General features: G+C 34.5%; 1 pseudogene; it reads left to right on the top strand.

Annotated features, from left to right (window-relative positions):
• The first annotated feature begins 2,613 nt into the window (after window positions 1–2,613).
• Window positions 2,614–4,705, top strand: LOC127731915 (uncharacterized; annotated as a pseudogene).
• The last annotated feature ends 19,365 nt before the right edge of the window (window positions 4,706–24,070 follow it).

Below are 24,070 nucleotides of genomic sequence, written 5' to 3' on the forward strand. Positions count from 1 at the left end.
TCGGTAATTTTTCTATGTTGTTTCGCTCTTATTAAAATTCTGATCTTTATTAACTCGCGTGCTCTTATATATAAGCTCAAATGAGGATAACAAAATCAGAGATCTATATTTTAATTAGATTGATGTTGTTTACAAGTGTTTGTAAAATACATCGATGCGGTACAAAACTTTCTATTTGTAGATAATCTTTAACTTCATGTCAATTGAAGGCCAATTTATGTTCGATAAGTCATGTACATTACACTTGATATAAGTGTGTAAGATGGAGTGATTAGCCTGCTATTTCTAATTCTCATTTTGTTTTCATAACTTGTAACATAAACCCTCCCCCTTTTTCACCGTTTGCAGTTTTTTTTTTATTTTTGTAAAGCAAATATATACTCAGACCTGCTAATTCAATCATTTCTGCGTTAATATTCATCAGTTTTGGAACTAAGTACTATTTGATGTGCTTCCACTTTCACCAAAAGAAAATTGGATATTTACCCAGAAAATCATGACGAACACCTTCTATCAAAAGACGGAAAAATAACATTTTGGGAGGGCAACTTGTAAATGTTAATATCTAAAAAAACATCTCTAAAGATCACTTGTATCGAATCTTATGTGAAAATTCCGATTTTGGAACTTTTAAAAGGTCAAGGTCACTGTTATTTAACAGCTGAATGAAAATTGTAAATGTGCACCCTATAAGTACAAATGTCAATCTCGAACCATATTTGGCAATAAAATTATCAAATTAGTCATAAATATAGAAACTTTAGCTATAATCCTTTGAATTGTTCGAATTGATTTTGCAATAAACGCAAATATGTAGGGGTGGCCAGCTGTCTAAACGTGACTATACGTTTTCCTTGAAATTTTAGATTTGACCTTTGACCCAAATTTAAGAAAATCGTGACCACTGTAGACAACGACGACATCAATAATTCGACGAGGCTTGTTCTCCTCTTTCCATTGATATAAAATATAACCGTGTGTTATTCCGTTAACCCAAATCGATCAAATTTGTTGACTGGGCACCCTACTATTAATCGGAGATGCCTGAACCGAACTTAATGAAACTTTGTACAAAAATAGTTTACCACATGCGCCTCTCAGTTTTGTAATTTTCAAAATGTCTGCCATCGAACTTGAAAAAAAAATCGAAATTAATTCATAAAAAATCGTATACGCTCCAAAATGGTGTGAGGGGTGGGGGACAAATACTTTGTCACCCAATGTTAATGAAGGAAGTTTTGGGGATAAATGTGACTTGCTTGCAATCATAATCAGTACTTATTATTATCATGTCATGGACGTAGTATTATGACCCGATCGACTACCCGTGGGACACTATAGTAACCAGCTTTGGAGTTAAGCAATGAAACTTCACTAATGTTTGTCGCACACAAGAAATATTTCTGAAGGTCAAAAGACGTTGCAGAATAATTTATCTAAATTGCGTGGCCATGCCCCTGTGATGGCATACACCACTTTCATCTGGTCTCTTCTGTTTTGTTTAGTTTTTATATATTTGTCAAATAATGTTTTAGGTTGGTCAAGAAAAGGAAAATAAACAGTTGCTTGAATGGAATAAGGACATAATAAATCATTATTGGCACACTGCAGAAGTCGCCAATACTGAAGAAGAATTTCTTGTAAGGTTTTTTTTCAACAGTTAATATATATTCAAGTATAGTATTCATTAGCTGCATGATCCAAGAGACTGTGAAAAAGCAAACCACTCAAGTATTTCACACGTTCAGGGGGTGACACACTTTTGGGATGTGGGATGAAGGGGGTTAATAAAGTGGAATCTGGGAAAAAAAAGGAAAAAAAATTAGGAAGTGGGAAAAATGGTCTGAAAAATTTGGGAAGTGGGAAAAATTTCCCAAAAAAAGAAGGATTTGTGAAAAGAACACCACTGTGTCACCCCCCATGAAATGGTGGGAACATATATATTTATCATTGTATATTGATTTGTCCTGACATTGGTTGTTTGTGAGTTTAGGTCCATATCTCAGCTACTATACAAGCTAGACCAATGATACGTACCGATTATCAGGTTGTCTGCATATTGATATTTTACAATCTCAATATGCAGATAACCTGATAATCGATTTATCGGGCTGTATTTGCGTCTTTTGGAAGTGTTTTCTTTGTTTCACCAGCAAACCGGGAGAGGACTTGATAAGTTCGGGTCAAACTTATCAACGTCGGTTCATATATTATGACGTCGGTGATATGTCCGGGTCAAAGTTATTAAGGCCGGGTGAACGTGTTTGACGTCACAAAGCCGTGATATGCAATTTTATTAAGAGCTGAGCAGAGTGATATAGACAGTGGGACGACCGATAATTGGTAAATATATTAATCTTGGGTTGTAAGCTCATACTCATTTATTAAATGATAATGGGAGGGACACCATGTGGCTTTGCTCATAGACAAATTTATAGTTAGAATTAAACTTTCAGGATGTGTGGTATGGTGTTCTTTATCATGTGGTTGGTGAACATGAGTGGTTTGTGCTATTCGCCAAGTCTCCAGTGACAAGCAGCTGTCAACATAGTCCATTGGAAGATCCAAGACCAAAAGAGTGACCACCACACAATGCCTTTGCAGAGTATTGTAATGAACACCCGGCTTGTGAACAACATCCCCTACTACTTAAACTGCAGGTATTACCCCTACTACTTAAACTGCAGGTATTACCCCTACTACTTAAACTGCAGGTATTACCCCTACTACTTAAACTGCAGGTATTACCCCTACTACTTAAACTGCAGGTATTACCCCTACTACTTAAACTGCAGGTATTACCCCTACTACTTAAACTGCAGGTATTACCCCTACTACTTAAACTGCAGGTATTACCCCTACTACTTAAACTGCAGGTATTACCCCTACTACTTAAACTGCAGGTATTACCCCTACTACTTAAACTGCAGGTATTACCCCTACTACTTAAACTGCAGGTATTACCCCTACTACTTAAACTGCAGGTATTACTATGTTTTCATGCATTTTCAATTTGAAAATTTCAATTCAAATCACACAGAAATTTATAATTGGTCAACAGTGCTTATGATTGGTCTGTGTCAATGGTTGTTATCTTCTAATACAAAGATGATAAAGTAAAAAGCTTAAGAACATCTGGGCCACATTAATGTCAATCTTTAACGTTAATTCAAGTAGAAATATACATGTTTTGGAAAAATGATGTGTCATTTAATTATAAAACGGATATGGTGAAATACAACAAATGGACAAGGTAACTGCAATAAGCAAAGCCTTTAGAGATCACCACGAGATCTATTATATCATATAAGTATGATTTTCTTCATCCACCAACACAGCATTGGTCAATGATTTGTACATTTTAAACGTTTTGATTACTTATTCCCACTCTACAATAAATACCATTTATAAGTTTCCATAGATGGTCAGTATAATCTCAATATTTGAATTTTTATGTGTTACACAATTTAATTTTAGGAGCACATCAGAATTGGAAAATTCTAAAACCTTATTCTTGCCTTTGCTTCCAAGAGGCATTCCTCATCTCCAACAGTATATAGGGCCAGAAACAGATTAGCTGCGCTTGACCATAACGGACATATAGAACCAGAAAAGATGAAGAACAAAGATGGTTCCTCAAGGTTTGTAGCTTTCCGAAGGACTACCTGATCATGGTTAGGTCAGTATATTAGATATGTGTAACTCTCTTTTATTAGTCCCCTAACAGTGAAGTTGAAAGGGACTTTAGGCTCGGTCTCTCCGTCAGTCCCTCAGAACAGTGTTACACACTTTTTTTTCATTGTGCTTGCAGATATTGATTTGACAGTTGGTATATAGTTTAATCATGAGCAGTTTAAGATCAGGTTAGAATTTTGCTCCAGTCTGATAATTTTTTGCACAGTTATGGTCCTTGGACTTCATGCAAATAATCAGTTTTCCACACTTTTTGCTTTAAGACATTGATTTGATATTATGTATATAGTTTTATCATGAACAGTGACAGATCAATTTTGTTGATTCATGTGTTGATATCGTCCAAACTTACCCCTACAAATTAGGGTTTGACCTTTGCAGTCATATCAAGCTGTGCCCCAGCCAGTAGGGGACTATGTGTTGTTTGCAATACGATCAGAATGCTTGTTAATCCATATTTTAATGGGAAAATTTTGACAAACCACATTTTAAAAGTCATTAATAATAATGAAACAACTAAACAAAGCTTTTCAAATGATCATAAGAACGTCGATGAAAAGTAAGGGAAAAAAATATTTGCAGCTCAGCAAACATCCTAGAGCTGAAATCAACAATCACCCAGTAGAAATTGTATAACATTCATGTGAATAACCTAGAATCATTATACTTCAATGTGTGATGTTGAATTTTACATTTTAGTTGAATCTATATATTTTTGTAGGTTGCAAAAAAGTTACAACAAAAAAACTTCGAGATGGTCAGTGCAACATGTAAAGGAGGAAAAAAACATGCCTATATGTCTGAACTCTTGTACCAAATTGTATGTGCTTGGTTAGATGATGATATTGGTATGAACCAGCCAATGGATTTGAAAGCAGATGATCCACGGCGTATATCACCTCACCTAGCACCTGTTCCACCACCATCAACTAGAGAAAATATGGCCAATCAGATCTCCAGATTTGAAAGTTTGGATAAGACTATTGATTATTGGGATCCTGAGGGACAATAAATGATTTTATATTTGACATATGTTGAATACTTATTGTTACAGTATTTGTTTATCACAATTCTACTCACAAGACTGTCATATTAAAGTCTGTTATTGTCTGGCCATAGAGGTTTGGAGTTCTTCTCATCTAACCTGTATATGAGCCAAACATAGTTCTTGTTTAATGTGCAGGAGAACATTATGACTAATGTTGATGGCCAAGTTTATTATGTCATGAATTATAAATCCTAGGCTTTCAATGTTTGGTATGTTTTCCACATCTCAGGAATAAAATAACTATTTGGCATGGTGATGCCCCACTTTAACTACATGGTAGCCTTGCCCATGACTTTTGACCTTGACCTCAATTTTATGGTTCCTTGATTTTATCTCACCTGACTAGTAGTTGGTGAGAGCTTTTACCATCACAAAATGCCATTGCACCTATCGTGCAACCATTAACATTTCAAATTTTGATTTTCTTGAGATCCACTGAACAGAATTTAACCAAACTTGGCAGAGTTGACTTGAAGTTCATACACAAGTGTTGTTAATTATTTGCAACTATAAATTGTTCATTCACATATAATTTTAAAATAATAGGGCAGCCATCTGGGAAACTCAAGCACTCTTTGCTGATCTGTTTTGTCCCTCAAGCAGTATGTTGCACCTAAATTAAAGACTTCATTTCACATTTTTTATGGCTGTCATCTCAAGTTGATTGACCCCTATGGGGTTGTCTATCACACATGATAAACATTTTAATAACAATTTTGGACATCTTAACGACAAATCTTGATTCATTTTGCTCATGTCATCAGAGGACCAATATGTAATTAAACACATTGGGGAATTAATAAACAATCTCAATTCTGAGAGAGACTTGCTGCTCGTGAAAATATAGAATACATAAAAAAGTAACAGAAACTTATTTGAAGACACCTGTGGATTATGCTGTTCATTTAAAATGAATGCTGAAAAAGGGGAGGGGGGCTTTGTTCATATATTCTGTTTATGTTTTAAAAAATAAACAATGACAATCATATAATACTCTGTTATGTTATATATATTTTATTTGTTTTATTCTGATCATTATTGTTATTACGTTGTATTGTATGCTGATTCACTTTAATTGTAACAGCTCAGAAATGGGCGTCTTGATTGACATAATACAATATTTGTATTAATGAAAACAGATCTTCTACAAAATTTGTCTTAGTGTCCTTTACTCTGTTCCTGAAAGTCACCTTTATGAGAAACAGTCGCCCAAAATTTCGGGGTCGCCGCCGTTACTAAACACAGAAAATAGGGGTCAAACAAAATGTTTTGGCAAAAATCTCAAAAACTCATTTTAGCAAAAATCTGGTATGTGCTAATATTGTTTAGTATTATAAGACGGACTTATGCTGCAAATTTCAAGAAGATTGTATTACTGATGTTGGGGTTACGGCCCCTGAAATATGATTTTTGATAACTTTGTGTTTACAATTTTAAAACTCTTCTCCTCTGAAACTACTGGGTAGACCTCATTGAAAGTTGGCATGGATGTTCCTTAGGGTATCCTGCACAAAATGATCGTTTAAAATTTTTTGTTTATCGAAAAACATGGCCGGCATTACTAAAAATAGAACATAGGGATCAAACAGCATATTTTGGCAAATATCTAAAAAAAAAAAACTTTTAGCCAAAATCTGGTAGAGGTTATTATTGTTCAGTCTGATAAGACAGACCTATGCTAAAATTATCAGAAAGATCGGTTGACGGATATTGGAGTTGTGGCCCCTGAAACATCTAGGCCAAGGTAATTAGGTCAGCGATTCAGGCCCCTAAGAGCCACTCGTTGTCCTTATGTGTTTGTTGTCTTGTCTGCGCAGTAACAGCGAGACATAGGTATGGTTATACATGTGACGGGGTTAATATTGCAACCAAGTTCGGTGATTAAATCCATATCTCGTAAAGTATAAGGCTTCGGGTTTCAATGTTTGGTATTCAGATGCCACATTACTATTGCTTGTCAGTCTGACATTAATCATTAACCTACTTTTCATGCTTGAATGACACTGACGAAATTTGACCAAGTTTGGTGATTAAGAACCTCCGATGTTGATGATATGTTGCCATTAGCAGGGATGTCAGTCTGATACTTGTCATTTGAGCTTGACCTTTGTCTCCTGGTTGATTGACTTTGACAATTTGTTACCAAATCATATTTGTAGAACAAGAAGGCATAGGTTAATGGTTTTTAGAATGTAGGCCCCCACTACCAGGGGATGACAGTCTGACACCCGTTATTGTACCTTGACCACCTTGTTTTCATGATGGTTTTACAAAATTTCAAACTTTCATTATCGTACAACATATATTGTGAGATAGATGCACAGAGTACTGTCCATGGTATAGCTCTAATAAACTAGAGGTTCCCAGGAGCTTTTATACCATATATATCTTTATTCTCAAAAACCAACATACATGGTACAGAGAAAATATCAAACAAAACATATAATAAACAATACATAAACAACTTATTGTTATAGTCAAAGTATAATAATACACATCATTTAATAAATTACTCCGGAGAGTTTAACCTACAACTGATAAGTTTGAGTAACTTGCACATGTCTTTTAGTTCTGCCAGTTTTGTGCTACTCATTAGCTCCTTAAATTTTATAACATTAGGACGGTTAACATAATAATGCTTAATACGCTGTTTTCTTGCGTCTTGAAAGTATGCACATGACAAAATAAAATGGTATTCATCACCAATATCACCTCTAATACATAGGGTACATATTCTATCTTCCATAGTAATATTATGCCATCTCACGGTCTCAATAGAGAGTTTATTATTTAAAGTTCTAAATTGGCACAGTGTTTTAATATTTTTGTCATTTAATACTTTAAAATAGAATTCTTTTTCTATATTACCTTTAAAGAGTCTACAATTAAGCGCCTTGGGCGATTTTTGTAACGTAGCGTGCCAAGTTTGTCTAAATTGGTCTAAAAGTTTTTCTTTTGTGATTTTGTACAATATTGTGTCACTAGTAAAACAATGTGAGGTCCATTTATAAGACAGACCAAAGTTATCAAATATTGTTTTGACATTTTCTATCCATGGGATATTTTCATGTCTAAGAGCACTGAAAAATATAACAGAACAGGAAGTTTTTCTGGCTTGCCAATTATTAATTTTGCCCAGTAGTCAACTGTTCGTAATTTAATCGAGATGTCAAGAGAGTATCTACCCAGCTCTCTATATACCATAAAATCTGGAGTACTTTTTTCATGTTCAGTATCAATTTACAAAATTTCAAATGTACTCGCTCGATAACTTTATATTATCCCCAAAACCCCAAACTTCGCATCCGTACAAACATTTCACTTCTTTTTCAAAAAGGTCTAATATTAAAATGCTTTTTTTTATAAAAATACTAAAGAATCTGGCAATAGCAAGAAGACGTAACAGCATAAACTCACCCGTAATACAATACACAAAAGATCGAGACATGCAGAGATCATCACATAATGATATGTCTCACAAAAATATGTTTCTTAATTATGCATTCAATTAACCATGAGTTATCCTAATCAAAAGAGATAAAGGCGCTCACTAGTATATGGAATAGGAACAACAATCTTACCACGAATATTGACTGATAGGCATAGTTATTTGTTTGTGTCCGATGGACCCGCACGTACGAACGAGTCGACCGACAGTCCAACCATCATTGAATAGTTTTGCATCATTTATGAATTGGTTATAAGACCTTTGAGGCACTTCTTTTTAACCATCTTAGATCGAAAAAAGATTTATTTTCTGCAAAAAAGGGTCCAAAAAAATGGGCGAAAATATTTGGCCTCGCTACGCTCGACAACTTCTGCGTGCACATCATTATAATTCTACCTACGACAATGGTACAAATTTGTGTCTGAATCTAAGTTGGATCGGGTGTTTAATTCTGAGCATCCTCTCTGGTCAGGTTGCAAACACTTTAATTTACCTTCATCAAATTGTTAAAAATATTATCTAATATATAGCAAAAACATAAGACAATTGAAATTATGCCATAAATCTTTTATTATCAAACTTGCTTAGAGCGTATTTGTTTTTTTCAGAATAAAACCAGGGGGAGATAATTATACTGAAATAGATAGGAAATTTTTTTTTTTTTTTTTGCTAATGACTCCCTGTTTTTATTTTATATTTTTGATGGTATACATTAAAAGAAATGTTCTCCTTGATTTGTAGAGAAATCTGTCATTTTGTTTGGTCTCCATTTTTTCTTTTTGTTTTCTGAAAGCATATTATAAAACCTATCTTCTCATATTTTATTTCAAAGATTTCTTTTTATTCATAAAAATGTGTTTTTTTCGTAAACATTCTAAGCAAATTTGGGCAATTTTGAACGACTCTTAGCTTGAAAAATAGCACGGTGACCCATATTTTTTATTATATTTTTGATAAAAGCAAAGTAAAATCTTCATTTCGGCAAAGTTTAAAAAATTCTATCTGAGGAAAACCCGAACTTATCAAGTCATCTTCAGGTTGCTTGTGAAACCAAGAAAACGCTTCCAAAAGACGCATGAACAGCCCTATTAAACGATTATCAGGTTGTCCGCATGTTGATATTGTAAAATATATTGTAAAAATGCTTCATATTGTGACTCGCAGCTGATATTTTACAACATGCAGACAACCTGATAATCGGTACCTCTCGTCTCAAAACCGTGATACGAGAATTACGGAGTGACTGTGCAGGGTGATATATAGGCGTAGGGAAGGAAGATAAACGTCTACAGTAAATTATATCGCTTCGTGTTATCTGTACACCTGTATTAGTATAGCAGAAAGGTCGATTGCAAGTGTAGTATTTACAATGTCGATATTAATCAGTTCAAGTTTGTTTACGTTAATCATCTGTCGGTACTATAAACTGTATGCATCAATGGATAGATATGGCACAAAATGTGCACCTGAATATAGGTATCTTGTTTTGTTACCCCCGTTGAAGCAATGGTTACATTGGTTACACACATGGACCTTTACGAAATGATATGCAATACCGGCTTTATAATTGACCATTTCTGCTGCAAACTGAATAGGTAGGGGTAGAGCTATTGCAATGATTACATACACATTGAAGTTAGGTTACAATGATAACATGCATGTGGAAGTCAGGTTACAATGATAAAATACATATGGTTTGGGGATAACAATGGTTACATAAATGGGAAATGATGGTAACAATGGTTACATGCATGGAGAATGAGGGTTACAATGGTTACATACATGGGAAATCAGGTTACAATGGTTACATGCATGGGGAAGTCTAGTTACAATGATTACATGCATGGAGAATGAGGGTTACAATGGTTACATACATGGAGAATGAGAGTTACAATGGTTACATACATGGGAAATCAGGTTACAATGGTTACATGCATGGGGAAGTCTAGTTACAATGATTACATGCATGGAGAATGAGGGTTACAATGGTTACATACATGGAGAATGAGAGTTACAATGGTTACATACATGGGAAATCAGGTTACAATGGTTACATGCATGGGGAAGTCTAGTTACAATGATTACATGCATAGGGATTGCTGGTTACAATGGTTACATGCATGGGAAATCAAGTTACAATGGTTACATGCATGGGGAAGTCTAGTTACAATGATTACATGCATGGAGAATGAGGGTTACAATGGTTACATACATAAAGAATGAGAGTTACAATGGTTACATACATGGGGATTGCTGGTTACAATGGTTACATGCATGGGAAATCGGGTTACAATGGTTACATACATGGGGATTGCTGGTTACAATGGTTACATGCATGGGAAATCAAGTTACAATGGTTACATGCATGGGGAAGTCAGGTTACAATGGTTACATACATGGGGAAGTCAGGTTACAATGGTTACATGCATGGGAAATGAGGTTACATGCATGGGGAAGTCGGGTTACAATGGTTACATACATGGAGAATCAGGTTACATGTAATGGTTACATGCATGGGGAAGTCGGGTTACAATGGTTACATACATGGAGAATCAGGTTACAATGGTAACATGCATGGGGAAGTCGGGTTAAAATGGTTACATGCATGGGAAATCAGGTTACAATGGTTACATGCATAGGAAAGTCAGGTTACAATGTTTACATGCATGGAAAAGTCAGGTTACAATGGTTACATGCATGGGAAATCAGGTTACAATGGTTACGTACATGGGGAAGTCAGGTTACAATGGTAACATACATGGGGAAGTCAGGTTACAATGGTTACATGCATGGGGAAGTTGAGTTACAATGGTTACATGCATGGGGAAGTCAGATTACAATAGTTACATACATGGGGAAATCAGGTTACAATGGTTACATGCATGGGGAAGTCTAGTTACAATGGTTACATGCATGGAGAATGAGGGTTACAATGGTTACATACATGGAGAATCAGGTTACAATGGTTACATGCATGGGAAAGTCAGGTTACAATGGTTACATACATAGAGAATTAGGTTTACAATGGTTACATACATGGGGATTGCTAGTTACAATGGTTACATGCATGGGAAATCAGGTTACAATGGTTACATGCATGGGAAATCAGGTTACAATGGTTACATGCATGGGGAAGTCAGGTTACAATGGTTACATACATTGGGAAGTCAGATTACAATGGTTACATGTATGGGAAATCAGGTTACATGCATGGGGAAGTCGGGTTACAATGGTTACATACATGGAGAATCAGTTTACAATGGTTACATGCATGGGGAAATTGGGTTACAATGGTTACATGCATGGGAAATCAGGTTACAATGGTTACATGCATGGGAAAGTCAGGTTACAATGGTCACATACATGGAGAATGAGGGTTACAATGGTTACATGCATGGGAAATCAGGTTACAATGGTTACATACATGGGGAAGTCAGGTTACAATGGTTACATACATGGGAGAGTCAGGCTACAATGGTTACATGCATGGGGAAGTTGAGTTACAATGGTTACATGCATGGGAAATCAGGTTACTATGGTTACATGCATGGGAAATCAGGTTACAATGGTTACATGCATGGGAAATCAGGTTACAATGGTTGCATGCATGGGGAAGTCGGGTTACAATGGTTACATACATGGAGAATCAGGTTACAATGGTTACATGCATGGGGAAGTTGGGTTACAATGGTTACATGCATGTGAAATCAGGTTACAATGGTTACATGCATGGGGAAGTCAGGTTACAATGGTTACATACATTGGGAAGTCAGGTTACAATGGTTACATGCATGGGAAATCAGGTTACATGCATGGGGAAGTCAGGTTACAATGGTTACATACATGGAGAATCAGGTTACAATGGTTACAGGCATGGGGAAATTGGGTTACAATGGTTACATGCATGGGAAATCAGGTTTCAATGGTTACATGCATGGGAAAGTCAGGTTACAATGGTTACATGCATGGGAAAGTCAGGTTACAATGGTTACATGCATGGGAAAGTCAGGTTACAATGGTTACATGCATGGGAAATCAGGTTACAATGGTTACATACATGGGGAAGTCAGGTTACAATGGTTACATACATGGAGAATCAGGTTACAATGGTTACAGGCATGGGGAAATTGGGTTACAATGGTTACATGCATGGGAAATCAGGTTACAATTGTTACATGCATGGGAAAGTCAGGTTACAATGGTTACATGCATGGGAAAGTCAGGTTACAATGGTTACATGCATGGGAAATCAGGTTACAATGGTTACATACATGGGGAAGTCAGGTTACAATGGTTACATACATGGGAGAGTCAGGTTACAATGGTTACATGCATGGGGAAGTCGGGTTACAATGGTTACATACATGGAGAATCAGGTTACAATGGTTACATGCATGGGGAAGTTGGGTTACAATGGTTACATGCATGTGAAATCAGGTTACAATGGTTACATGCATGGGAAATCAGGTTTCAATGGTTACATGTATGGGAAATCAGGTTATAATGGTTACATGCATGGGGAAGTCGGGTTACAATGGTTACATACATGGAGAATCAGGTTACAATGGTTACATGCATGGGGAAGTTGAGTTACAATGGTTACATGCATGGGGAAGTTGAGTTACAATGGTTACATGCATGTGAAATCAGGTTACAATGGTTACATGCATGGGGAAGTTGAGTTACAATGGTTACATGCATGGGGAAGTTGAGTTACAATGGTTACATGCATGTGAAATCAGGTTACAATGGTTACATGCATGGGGAAGTCAGGTTACAATGGTTACATACATGGGGAAGTCAGGTTACAATGGTTACATACATGGAGAATCAGTTTACAATGGTTACATACATGGGGAAGTCAGGTTACAATGGTTACATGCATGTGAAGTCAGGTTACAATGGTTACATGCATGGGGAAGTCAGGTTACAATGGTTACATACATGGGGAAGTCGGGTTACAATGGTTACATGCATGGGAAATCAGGTTACAATGGTTACATGCATGGGGAAGTCGGGTTACAATGGTTACATGCATGGGGAAGTCGGGTTACAATGGTTACATGCATGTGAAATCAGGTTACAATGGTTACATGCATGGGGAAGTCAGGTTACAATGGTTACATACATGGGGAAGTCAGGTTACAATGGTTACATACATGGAGAATGAAGGTTACAATGGTTACATGCATGGGAAATCAGGTTACAATGGTTACATGCATGGGGAAGTCGGTTTACAATGGTTACATACATGGAGAATCAGGTTACAATGGTTATATGCATGGGGAAGTTGAGTTACAATGGTTACATGCATGAGAAATCAGGTTACAATGGTTACATGCATGGGGAAGTCAGGTTACAATGGTTACATACATTGGGAAGTCAGGTTACAATGGTTACATGCATGGGAAATCAGGTTACATGCATGGGGAAGTCAGGTTACAATGGTTACATACATTGGGAAGTCAGGTTACAATGGTTACATACATTGGGAAGTCAGGTTACAATGGTTACATGCATGGGAAAGTCAGGTTACAATGGTTACATGCATGGGAAAGTCAGGTTACAATGGTTACATGCATGGGAAATCAGGTTACAATGGTTACATACATGGGGAAGTCAGGTTACAATGGTTACATACATGGAGAATCAGGTTACAATGGTTACAGGCATGGGGAAATTGGGTTACAATGGTTACATGCATGGGAAATCAGGTTACAATTGTTACATGCATGGGAAAGTCAGGTTACAATGGTTACATGCATGGGAAAGTCAGGTTACAATGGTTACATGCATGGGAAATCAGGTTACAATGGTTACATACATGGGGAAGTCAGGTTACAATGGTTACATACATGGGAGAGTCAGGTTACAATGGTTACATGCATGGGGAAGTCGGGTTACAATGGTTACATACATGAAGAATCAGGTTACAATGGTTACATGCATGGGGAAGTTGGGTTACAATGGTTACATGCATGTGAAATCAGGTTACAATGGTTACATGCATGGGAAATCAGGTTTCAATGGTTACATGTATGGGAAATCAGGTTATAATGGTTACATGCATGGGGAAGTCGGGTTACAATGGTAACATACATGGAGAATCAGGTTACAATGGTTACATGCATGGGGAAGTTGAGTTACAATGGTTACATGCATGGGGAAGTTGAGTTACAATGGTAACATGCATGGGGAAGTTGAGTTACAATGGTAACATGCATGGGGAAGTTGAGTTACAATGGTAACATGCATGGGGAAGTTGAGTTACAATGGTTACATGCATGTGAAATCAGGTTACAATGGTTACATGCATGGGGAAGTTGAGTTACAATGGTAACATGCATGGGGAAGTTGAGTTACAATGGTTACATGCATGTGAAATCAGGTTACAATGGTTACATGCATGGGGAAGTTGAGTTACAATGGTTACATGCATGGGGAAGTTGAGTTACAATGGTTACATGCATGTGAAATCAGGTTACAATGGTTACATGCATGGGGAAGTCAGGTTACAATGGTTACATACATGGGGAAGTCAGGTTACAATGGTTACATACATGGAGAATGAAGGTTACAATGGTTACATGCATGGGAAATCAGGTTACAATGGTTACATGCATGGGGAAGTCGGTTTACAATGGTTACATACATGGAGAATCAGGTTACAATGGTTATATGCATGGGGAAGTTGAGTTACAATGGTTACATGCATGAGAAATCAGGTTACAATGGTTACATGCATGGGGAAGTCAGGTTACAATGGTTACATACATTGGGAAGTCAGGTTACAATGGTTACATGCATGGGAAATCAGGTTACATGCATGGGGAAGTCAGGTTACAATGGTTACATACATTAGGAAGTCAGGTTACAATGGTTACATACATTGGGAAGTCAGGTTACAATGGTTACATGCATGGGAAATCAGGTTACATGCATGGGGAAGTCAGGTTACAATGGTTACACACATGGAGAATCAGGTTACAATGGTAACAGGCATGGGGAAATTGGGTTACAATGGTTACATGCATGGGAAATCAGGTTACAATGGTTACATGCATGGGAAAGTCAGGTTCAAAAATACAGCGGGGTTAAACATGTTTTGTGAGACCTCAACCCTCCACCTATACCTCTAGCCAATATAGAGTAAACAAACACACAGCAATACAAACAGTAAAACTCAGTTAAGGAGAAGTCAGAGTCTGATGTCAGAATAGGTAATAAAAGAAACTATGGTTAGCAAAATGACAATGATCTCTAATGTATGGAAAAAGTGTTAGGAAATTATTTGAAATTGTATGGAGTTAATATCAACTGGATAGTGTTTTAGAATGTCTTACATTGGAAAAGTGTTTGCCTCATTCTCACTTTCAAAAAATAAAGCAGATCAATTTATTAAATTAATGTTGTTGATTTCAACTGCGATGTAGGACTTGTTTGCTTGGGTTCACATGTACTCTGCGTTTATATGTCATTAAATTATTTTGAAGTGAAATCAAGTTGCGGTATAAGTATTATTTGTATTTCTATCTTCACCATATTTGCTTTATTTATATATCTAAAATCTACCACTAGTTCAAAGTAAGAAATTTGTTAAGATATCTCCATCATCCCTAATTATGTAATTTAAATATAAATCCCATATCCTACAAAAATGACTGCCCACAACTATTTGTTTTTATCTCTTTCAATTTTGTTCATACATTGTGATATTTTGTGTATATTTTTTCATTTTGTTTCTATGATGATGATGATGGTGTTGTGTGTGTATTTTCAGGTATGCATAGATCGTTTGGCTGCAATTTGCTGTAACTTATTTGCTATACTGAACCCAAATGGGTGAAAGTATAGAAGACTACAGGGCAGCCATAGGTTCATTTCATATGACAAGAAAAAAGTCTTTTAGATTTCTCGACTGTCGGTCTAGTTCTTATTACGAAATATTTATAACCAACTTACGGTCTACTTGTTTAATCTTCTCACTTTTTCTTCTACAGTCAGTAAATCCAAACATCGATATAGTTTTTCTGTTTTTTGTACTTCACTCCATCCTAATTATTGGGAATATTGAAACAAATCCTGGTCCTAGTGAAATGAAGGAATCGAATACACCCTTAACGGTCAATGAAAAATCCATTTCAATATGCACTTTAAATATCCGTAGTATAAGGAATAAACTAGAGTTCCTAGACAATTTCAGTGATGAATTTGATATTTTAGCTATCACAGAGACACACTTAGATTCAAATATATGCGACAAAGATCTAGAACTTAATTCATTTTCAAATAAAATCATCAGAAAAGATCGTAACAATTTTGGCGGCGGCCTCCTTATTTATGTTAAGGTTCATGTGGACCCTTTGGCTAAAATGGCTGCGTTTTCACCTCAAAATTTACTCTGAGCACAGACAAACCTGTGCATCTGGAAAAGTTTTAAGGCATAGCATGCCCTAGATAAATAAAATTCAAATACATTGTATGTTTTAGAAAATTTAAAACTCAACTGGATTTTGCAGTGCACTTTTTTTCGTCCCTGCAGAAGATGATAAAATTTGAGTTTGACTTGATACGGTCCACTCAGGTACACAGTTTAAATCACCAATTATTGTCAGGTATCTATATTGTCCATCTATTGTCCATGTCAATTAATACAGTTCACTTCAATTATTACCAGTGGGGAAGTTCTCAAACCTCTTTCACAACTTAGTTTATTTTGGCATCTACAGGAGGATTGAAAAAAAGTGCACTGCAAAATCCTGTAAAGTTTTCAATTTTCTAAAACATAAAATATATTTGAGTTTTATTTATCTAGGGCATGCTATGCCTTAAAACTTTTCCAGATACACAGGTTTGTCTGTACTCAGAGTAAATTTTGAGGTGAAAATGCAGCCATTTTAGCCGAAGGGTCCACATGAACCTTAAAGACGATATTGGTATTCTTCGTAGAAATGATCTTGAAAATCAATCAGATGAATCTCTCTGGGTTGAAATCCGTGCTAAAGGTCAAACATTCTTACTCTGTAATACCTATCGACCTCCCGAATTGACAGACGGTCATTATTGGACACGCTTAAATCATGCAATAGGATTGGCTTATCAATTTAATGAAAATATCGTAATTACGGGTGACCTGAACAGTGATTTATTCAAGACGCAGAACAACAAACTAATAGAAATTCTAAATATATTTAATTTAAGAAATGTTATTAATAAACCAACTCGAATGACAAATCATAGTAGCACACTACTCGATCCAATTATTTTAAGTGACACTTTGTCGTACTATATGTCAGATGTTATACCAACGCCTGCTAATATAAGCGACCACGATGCACCAATCATTTTTCTCGAGTGTCCGACAACTGTTACACGTTCGTATAAAAGAGAAGTGTGGATTTATGAAAAAGTTGATACAGTTAAATTCTCTGAAAAAATGGACGACGTTGACTGGAATGCACTGCTTCCTGATAATAAAGATGTGGATGAACTATCTGGAATCTTTACTGAAACATTCTTGAATATCGCGAGGGAGTGCATTCCAACTAAATTAGTTACTATACGTAGTTCTGATAAACCATGGTTTAATGGTGAATTAAAAAGAGAAATTCGAAAACGAGACCGTTTTAGAAAAAATGCCCTGAAATATAAAAGAGACCTGTTGAACAAATATTTTGGTTTGATATCCAAACTCGAGGAAGAAAATGTTCCTGTTCCAGAATTTAAAGTAAAAACTAATACTAATATTCAAGATATATACATAAATCAAACTGAAATAATTGATATTATCAAAACTATTGATCCGAATAAGGCATCGGGACCAGATTTGATTAGTCACAGAATGCTGAAAATTTGCCCTAAGAAAGTGTCGGTTCCTTTACAAATAATATTAAATAAATCTCTTCAACAATGTAAGTATCCTTCTAGCTGGAAGATTGCAAATGTTATTGCTATTTTTAAAAAAGGTGATTCGTCATTACCTTCAAACTATAGGCCAATCTCTTTAATAAGCTGTGTAGGTAAAATCATGGAACGAATTGTTTTTAAACATGTATATAATCATCTACATATGAATAAACTAATTTATGAATATCAGTCTGGATTTTTGCCAAAATACTCAACTGTACATCAGCTTCTAGAAATGTATAATTGTATTCTTGACTCACTAGAAAAGAAGGAAATAAACTGTTTTGTCTTTTGCGATTTTTCTAGAGCTTTTGACAAGGTATGGCATAGAGGGCTCTTACATAAAATGAAAGCTTACGGAATACATGGTAATTTACTTAACTGGTTTGAGAGTTATCTTAGTGATAGGAAACAAAAAGTTGATATTAATAAATCAGCATCCTCATTTTGCAGTCTTTCAGCTGGAGTACCTCAAGGATCAGTCCTTGGTCCCTTATTATTTATAATATATATAAATGACATTGCAGAGAAACTCACATCCCTGACCAGACTCTATGCGGATGACACTTCGTTTAATTACTCAGGGCACGACGAAAAACAGATAAAAAATGTTATTGGTCGTGACCTTGAGGAGCTGAACGAATGGTCAAGAAGGTGGCTTATGTCTTTTAATCCAGACAAAACAGAAATAATGATTTTTTCAAATAATGACGCTCCAGATCTAAAATTCTGCTTAAATAACAAAGAAATTCCTATTACAAAATGTCACAAACATCTTGGGGTAACGTTTTGCTCTGATGCTCGGTGGAAAAGCCATATAGACAATTTGATTATTAGTGTAACGAAACATTTAAATATACTGAGAAAACTCAAGTATCAACTTTGTAGGAAAAACTTAGAAAAACTCTATATAGTATTTATAAGACCAATTTTTGAATATGCAACTGAAGTTTGGGATAATTGTGGGATAGGATATGCTAATAAACTTGAAAGTCTGCAGCTAGAAGCTGCTAGAATAGTTACTGGTTTGCCTATATTTACAAAATCTGAAAATCTGTATGAGGAAGTTGGGTGGGAAACTTTAGCTGACAGGAGGAAAAGACGAAAATTACAAATGTTTTATAACATTCAATACAAACATGCTCCGGATTATCTATGTAATCTAGTTCCACCCAGTGTACAGAGCACAACTGTATATCCCTTGCGAAATGGCAATGATATTATTGTTCCCTTTTGTAGATTATCCCTTACTAAAGAATCTTTTATACCATCAACTATTAGACTATGGAATCATACCGATTTGTTCCTTCGAAAATCAGACTCTATCTCAAAATTTAAAATCCAATTAAAAAGGCTAAATACTATAAATAAAGATGTACCGAAGCACTATTCATATGGACCGAGGAAACTAAATATGATTCTAACACAATTCAGATGCTATTCATCTTTCTTGAACTATGACTTGTTTAGAGTCAATATAATTTCTGACCCATCTTGTTTTTGTAAATGCAACATTGAGACTGTACACCATTTCCTTCTCGACTGTTCTTTATATACACACCAGAGAGAAATTCTGATGAACAATCTAAGATGGCTCCCTGATGACCTTATATTAAATGTTAAGTTACTAACATCTGGTAATCCAAACCTTTCGTATGAACAAAACGTCAATATATTTAAACATGCATTGTATTCGAGTTTATTAAAAGTTCTGAGAGATTTCTTGTTATATGATACTAATAGTGTATTTGCGGTACATTCACGTCATCATCCTCATCATCATTACCAATTTTTCCGTTATTATTGTTTTATCTTTTTTTTTCAATAGATAGACTCTTATAGTATTGTATATTCTGAATTATTGCATGCTCACATTAATATTGTATTGTAATTTATTGTTATTCGGAGCGGACTTCATAAGTATGGTTTACTTGTGTCCAATCCATTTTACTTTGAGTAAATAAAATATGTTTAAACTTTTAGAATGTTCCAACATCGTTATTTATGTTAGAATACATGGGCGTAGTGTTTCAATGTTTGTGTTTATTGTAATTGAATAAATTTTTTAAGATTGTAAACAAAATGTGGTTCATGAAAATATCAAGTTTTTACAAACAATTCAACAGACAGCAATTAACTACTTAAATGGCTTCAATTTACCATCTACTTTTCCTATCCATCGCTTTTTGTTCTGTATATAACATATATATATATATAATCACTGTTTTTAGCGAGATATTAATGGTGCCTGACTATATGCAGCTAGATAACCAGGGAAAATTAACATTTCTAATGGTGAACCGTCCAAGGAAAATAGCTAAATACTTAGCAGCATCCCTTTTCCGTTGAAAACAAACAGTTTACTCTAGTTAACATTCTTAAACTTTTTCACAAACTTTAGAAGAATAATATCTGAACTTTTACAAACGCTAATTCTTAAAATATAATTATCCTTCTCTCGAATTTAAATTTAAATTGACAATTAACACGTGATATTGGAACATTTATATTGAATTGAAAGTAAAAGGTGACTTATTGGTCCATTGGGTCGGGTGTATTATGTATGTAATTATATTCTGTACAAATTTATATATTTATGTTGATATTCACGTCACTATATATATAACAAACAATTTACTTACTTACTTATAACACTTAAAACCTTGAAAAAAATAGGTTTATATTATTGATATATGATTTTTTACCATTTAAGGTGAATCCCTACAGATATATAGCAACTTTTTTTTCACCATTGAATTTTTCTTCAAATTTAAATAAACATACTATGCACTGGCCTCTATAAAAATTTGAATTCTGTATAACTTTAAAAGAAAAGAAAAGAAATGATATTCTTTAAACATTTGTTCAAGAATAGTCATTATTTCTTACCAGATTTGTAACTTTTTTTCAATACTTTTATCAGGACATGCAGGATGTGAGACTTTTTTTCCTACCAAATGTGTGATTCTTTTTCCCCCGAGTCTTCCTTTTACCAATCATGTTCCAATGGGATAAACTTTATACACTAAAGTCAATATATTGTTAAATTTTTAAGACTGGATTTTTCACAATTTTTCAGTTGTCCGTATTTTACTGATCACTTGACACACTGTTTTTTTACAGTTAACATAATGAGAAGTCTAAGATCAATAATTTTGTCAAACCTATGTGGAATTTTTTGAAACTTAGCTTTTTATGATAAAAACCGCCTGATCAAAAGACAATACATGTATCCACATCACAATCTTAATTCCTTATATTTTCGTTTGTTTGTATCCCAATTTTCGACTTTTTTAATACAAAATACAAGACTTATAAAAGAAAAAACTTAGAACATGCCGTGGTTTCATATATATGTTCAACCTGTATACATGGTATACATGTAATGGTCTTAGGACACGTCTTAGTCTTAAGTCAGGCTAACGAAAGTCTTTTAAAATAATATGTCCGAAATTGGGTGTCTTGGGATAGTCCTAAAAGTTACGATGTCCAAGTCAAAATAAAAACAACAAATAAGGCATAAAATAAATGATAAAAAAAAAACTAATGCAATATTAAACTATTATCATGATTATACTGTTATAAGAAATAAACTAAATAAACAAAATATTCCTCAATTTTTGTTAAAGATTTAATTGCGTTACATTATTTTAAATTTTTAGACAAATTTGATTAATAAGATACTTCCAGATATCAACAAAGATTGTATATTATTCAGTTTGAGTTTTGGGAATAATAAGGAATATTACAAGGACTTTGTCTGGGTGTTCGAGAACCAACCAGATGCACATATCTAAATATATTGAGATATTCAGTTAAATATCAAATTTTGATAAATGCTCATTAAAAATTCAAATCTTAATGAAAAATGTTCTTATCTCTCAGAATAAAGTGAATCTTATGAAAAGAAATTATATAAAGAAAATTGTCTTGCTTTTTGAAACAATTGTAAACTTATCAAATATGTTATCTTCAGTTTGGCTAATTTCTGTCAGTTAACAAGCAAAATTTGTCTCCAGAAAAAATAAAGTACACTTCTATAGATTGTGACATTTTTATGGTCTATTAATTAAATCGCTTTTTGTTCTGTGTATTATATTGTCGAAACTGCTGGACTGGCATCATACATATACTTGGTATACATTTGCCGAGAATATTTCACTCAACCCAGGCCTTTTAGATAAAGTTAATAATTGCAGGAACTTTAATGAATTAGACTCTTTAAAGCCCTTGATTAAACATGAATTTACAGGAAAATATAAAGATATTTTTGAAAATAGAATAAAAACTTTTGATTGAAAACTTAACTGTAAACTCAAATGCTTCAGTAAGCAAAGAGTTAGTTTTTCATAATTTAGAAATAGAAAATAGTGGATAATATAAAATTCCTAGAAAGGATAGAATATGTTAACTGTGCCACTTGCTGGACGATGAAGAACACTTCCTCCTTGATTGTAAAATTAACAAAACAACCTAGATATAATCTATTTAAAAATTGTTTACCTTCTCATTATTATGTCTCTTACCCATGTTACCCAAGAACAAAAAGTAAAAGAAATGCTTAACCTCTATAACATGGAAAATGTTTAAAATATTGGCTCCTTTATAAAATAGTCATTAGAACTGAGGGTAGAAAACTAATAATTTTTTTCCATGTGTTTAAAATTGTTATTTCTTTGCATTATAATGTTTGTTGTTTTTGTTTTTTTTTTGTCACAAACTAATTATAATATGTTTATCATGTTTATATGACAATAAAAATATTATCAAATTTTGCTGTTATAAATATATTTTGAATATATTTATTCAATAGAGAAATAATGAATTGCCTAAATTTTAAACAATGTTGAATGCAGATCAGTTTCTCTAAGTATAAACAATATGATTTTAGAAAATTAATTTGAGAAACACCTTTTCAATAGAAAAAGGCAGGCATTGTGAAAGTTTGCATTATATTCATTAGAAGTCATGATATTCATTATTCTTCAGTTGTCAAAAAATACAAGTAAAAATAACTTAAATTGATAGAATTATTTAAAATGTATAACATCAAAACAAACAGTCATGAGAAAATTTTTTCAAAAAAAATGTTATGAAGCAATATGTTCAACCAGGGACATATAATCTGTATTATATGTCTCCTGTTCAACTAGTTTTATTATTCATTTTATTTTTGAATTTTCTTGTCATAATCACAGCTAGTAATTAAATTTGACAAACACATATATTTTACCTGAGACACTTGACCTGTAAGTTATATAATTTTAACACTTTAATGCAGTCATGATTTCCCTTTATCCTTGACTAGTTTTTGATTAATACCTTGTGTATTAATTAAGCAACAGGGGGTATAATGATGGACATATAGTGCCATCATGGTGGACATAATTTTTATGGCCACCATTAAAAAGAAAAAGTCATAAGTAGTGTAACCATTGTAACCCTGACTTTCCATGCATGTAACCATTGTAACCCTACTTCCCCATGCATGTAACCATTGTAACCAGACTTCCCATGTATGTAACCACTGTAACTAGACTTTCCCATGCATGTAACCATTGTAACCCTCATTCCCCATGCATGTAACCATTGTAACCCTCATTCCCCATGCATGTAACCACTGTAACCAGACTTCCCCATGCATGTAACCACTGTAACCAGACTTCCCCATGCATGTAACCACTGTAACCAGACTTCCCCATGCATGTAACCATTGTAACCTGATTTCCCATGCATGTAACCATTGTAAGCTGACTTCCCCATGTATGTAACCATTGTAACCTGATTTCCAATGCATGTAATCATTGTAACCCTCATTCTCCATGTATGTAACCATTGTAACCTGACTTTCCCATGCATGTAACCATTGTAACCTGATTTCCCATGCATGTAACCATTGTAACCCGATTTGCCCATGCATGTAACCATTGTAACCTGATTCTCCATGTATGTAACCATTGTAACCAGCAATCCAC

Source organism: Mytilus californianus, unplaced genomic scaffold (assembly GCF_021869535.1).
Source record: "Mytilus californianus isolate M0D057914Y unplaced genomic scaffold, xbMytCali1.0.p SCAF_21, whole genome shotgun sequence".
NCBI lineage: Eukaryota > Metazoa > Mollusca > Bivalvia > Mytilida > Mytilidae > Mytilus > Mytilus californianus.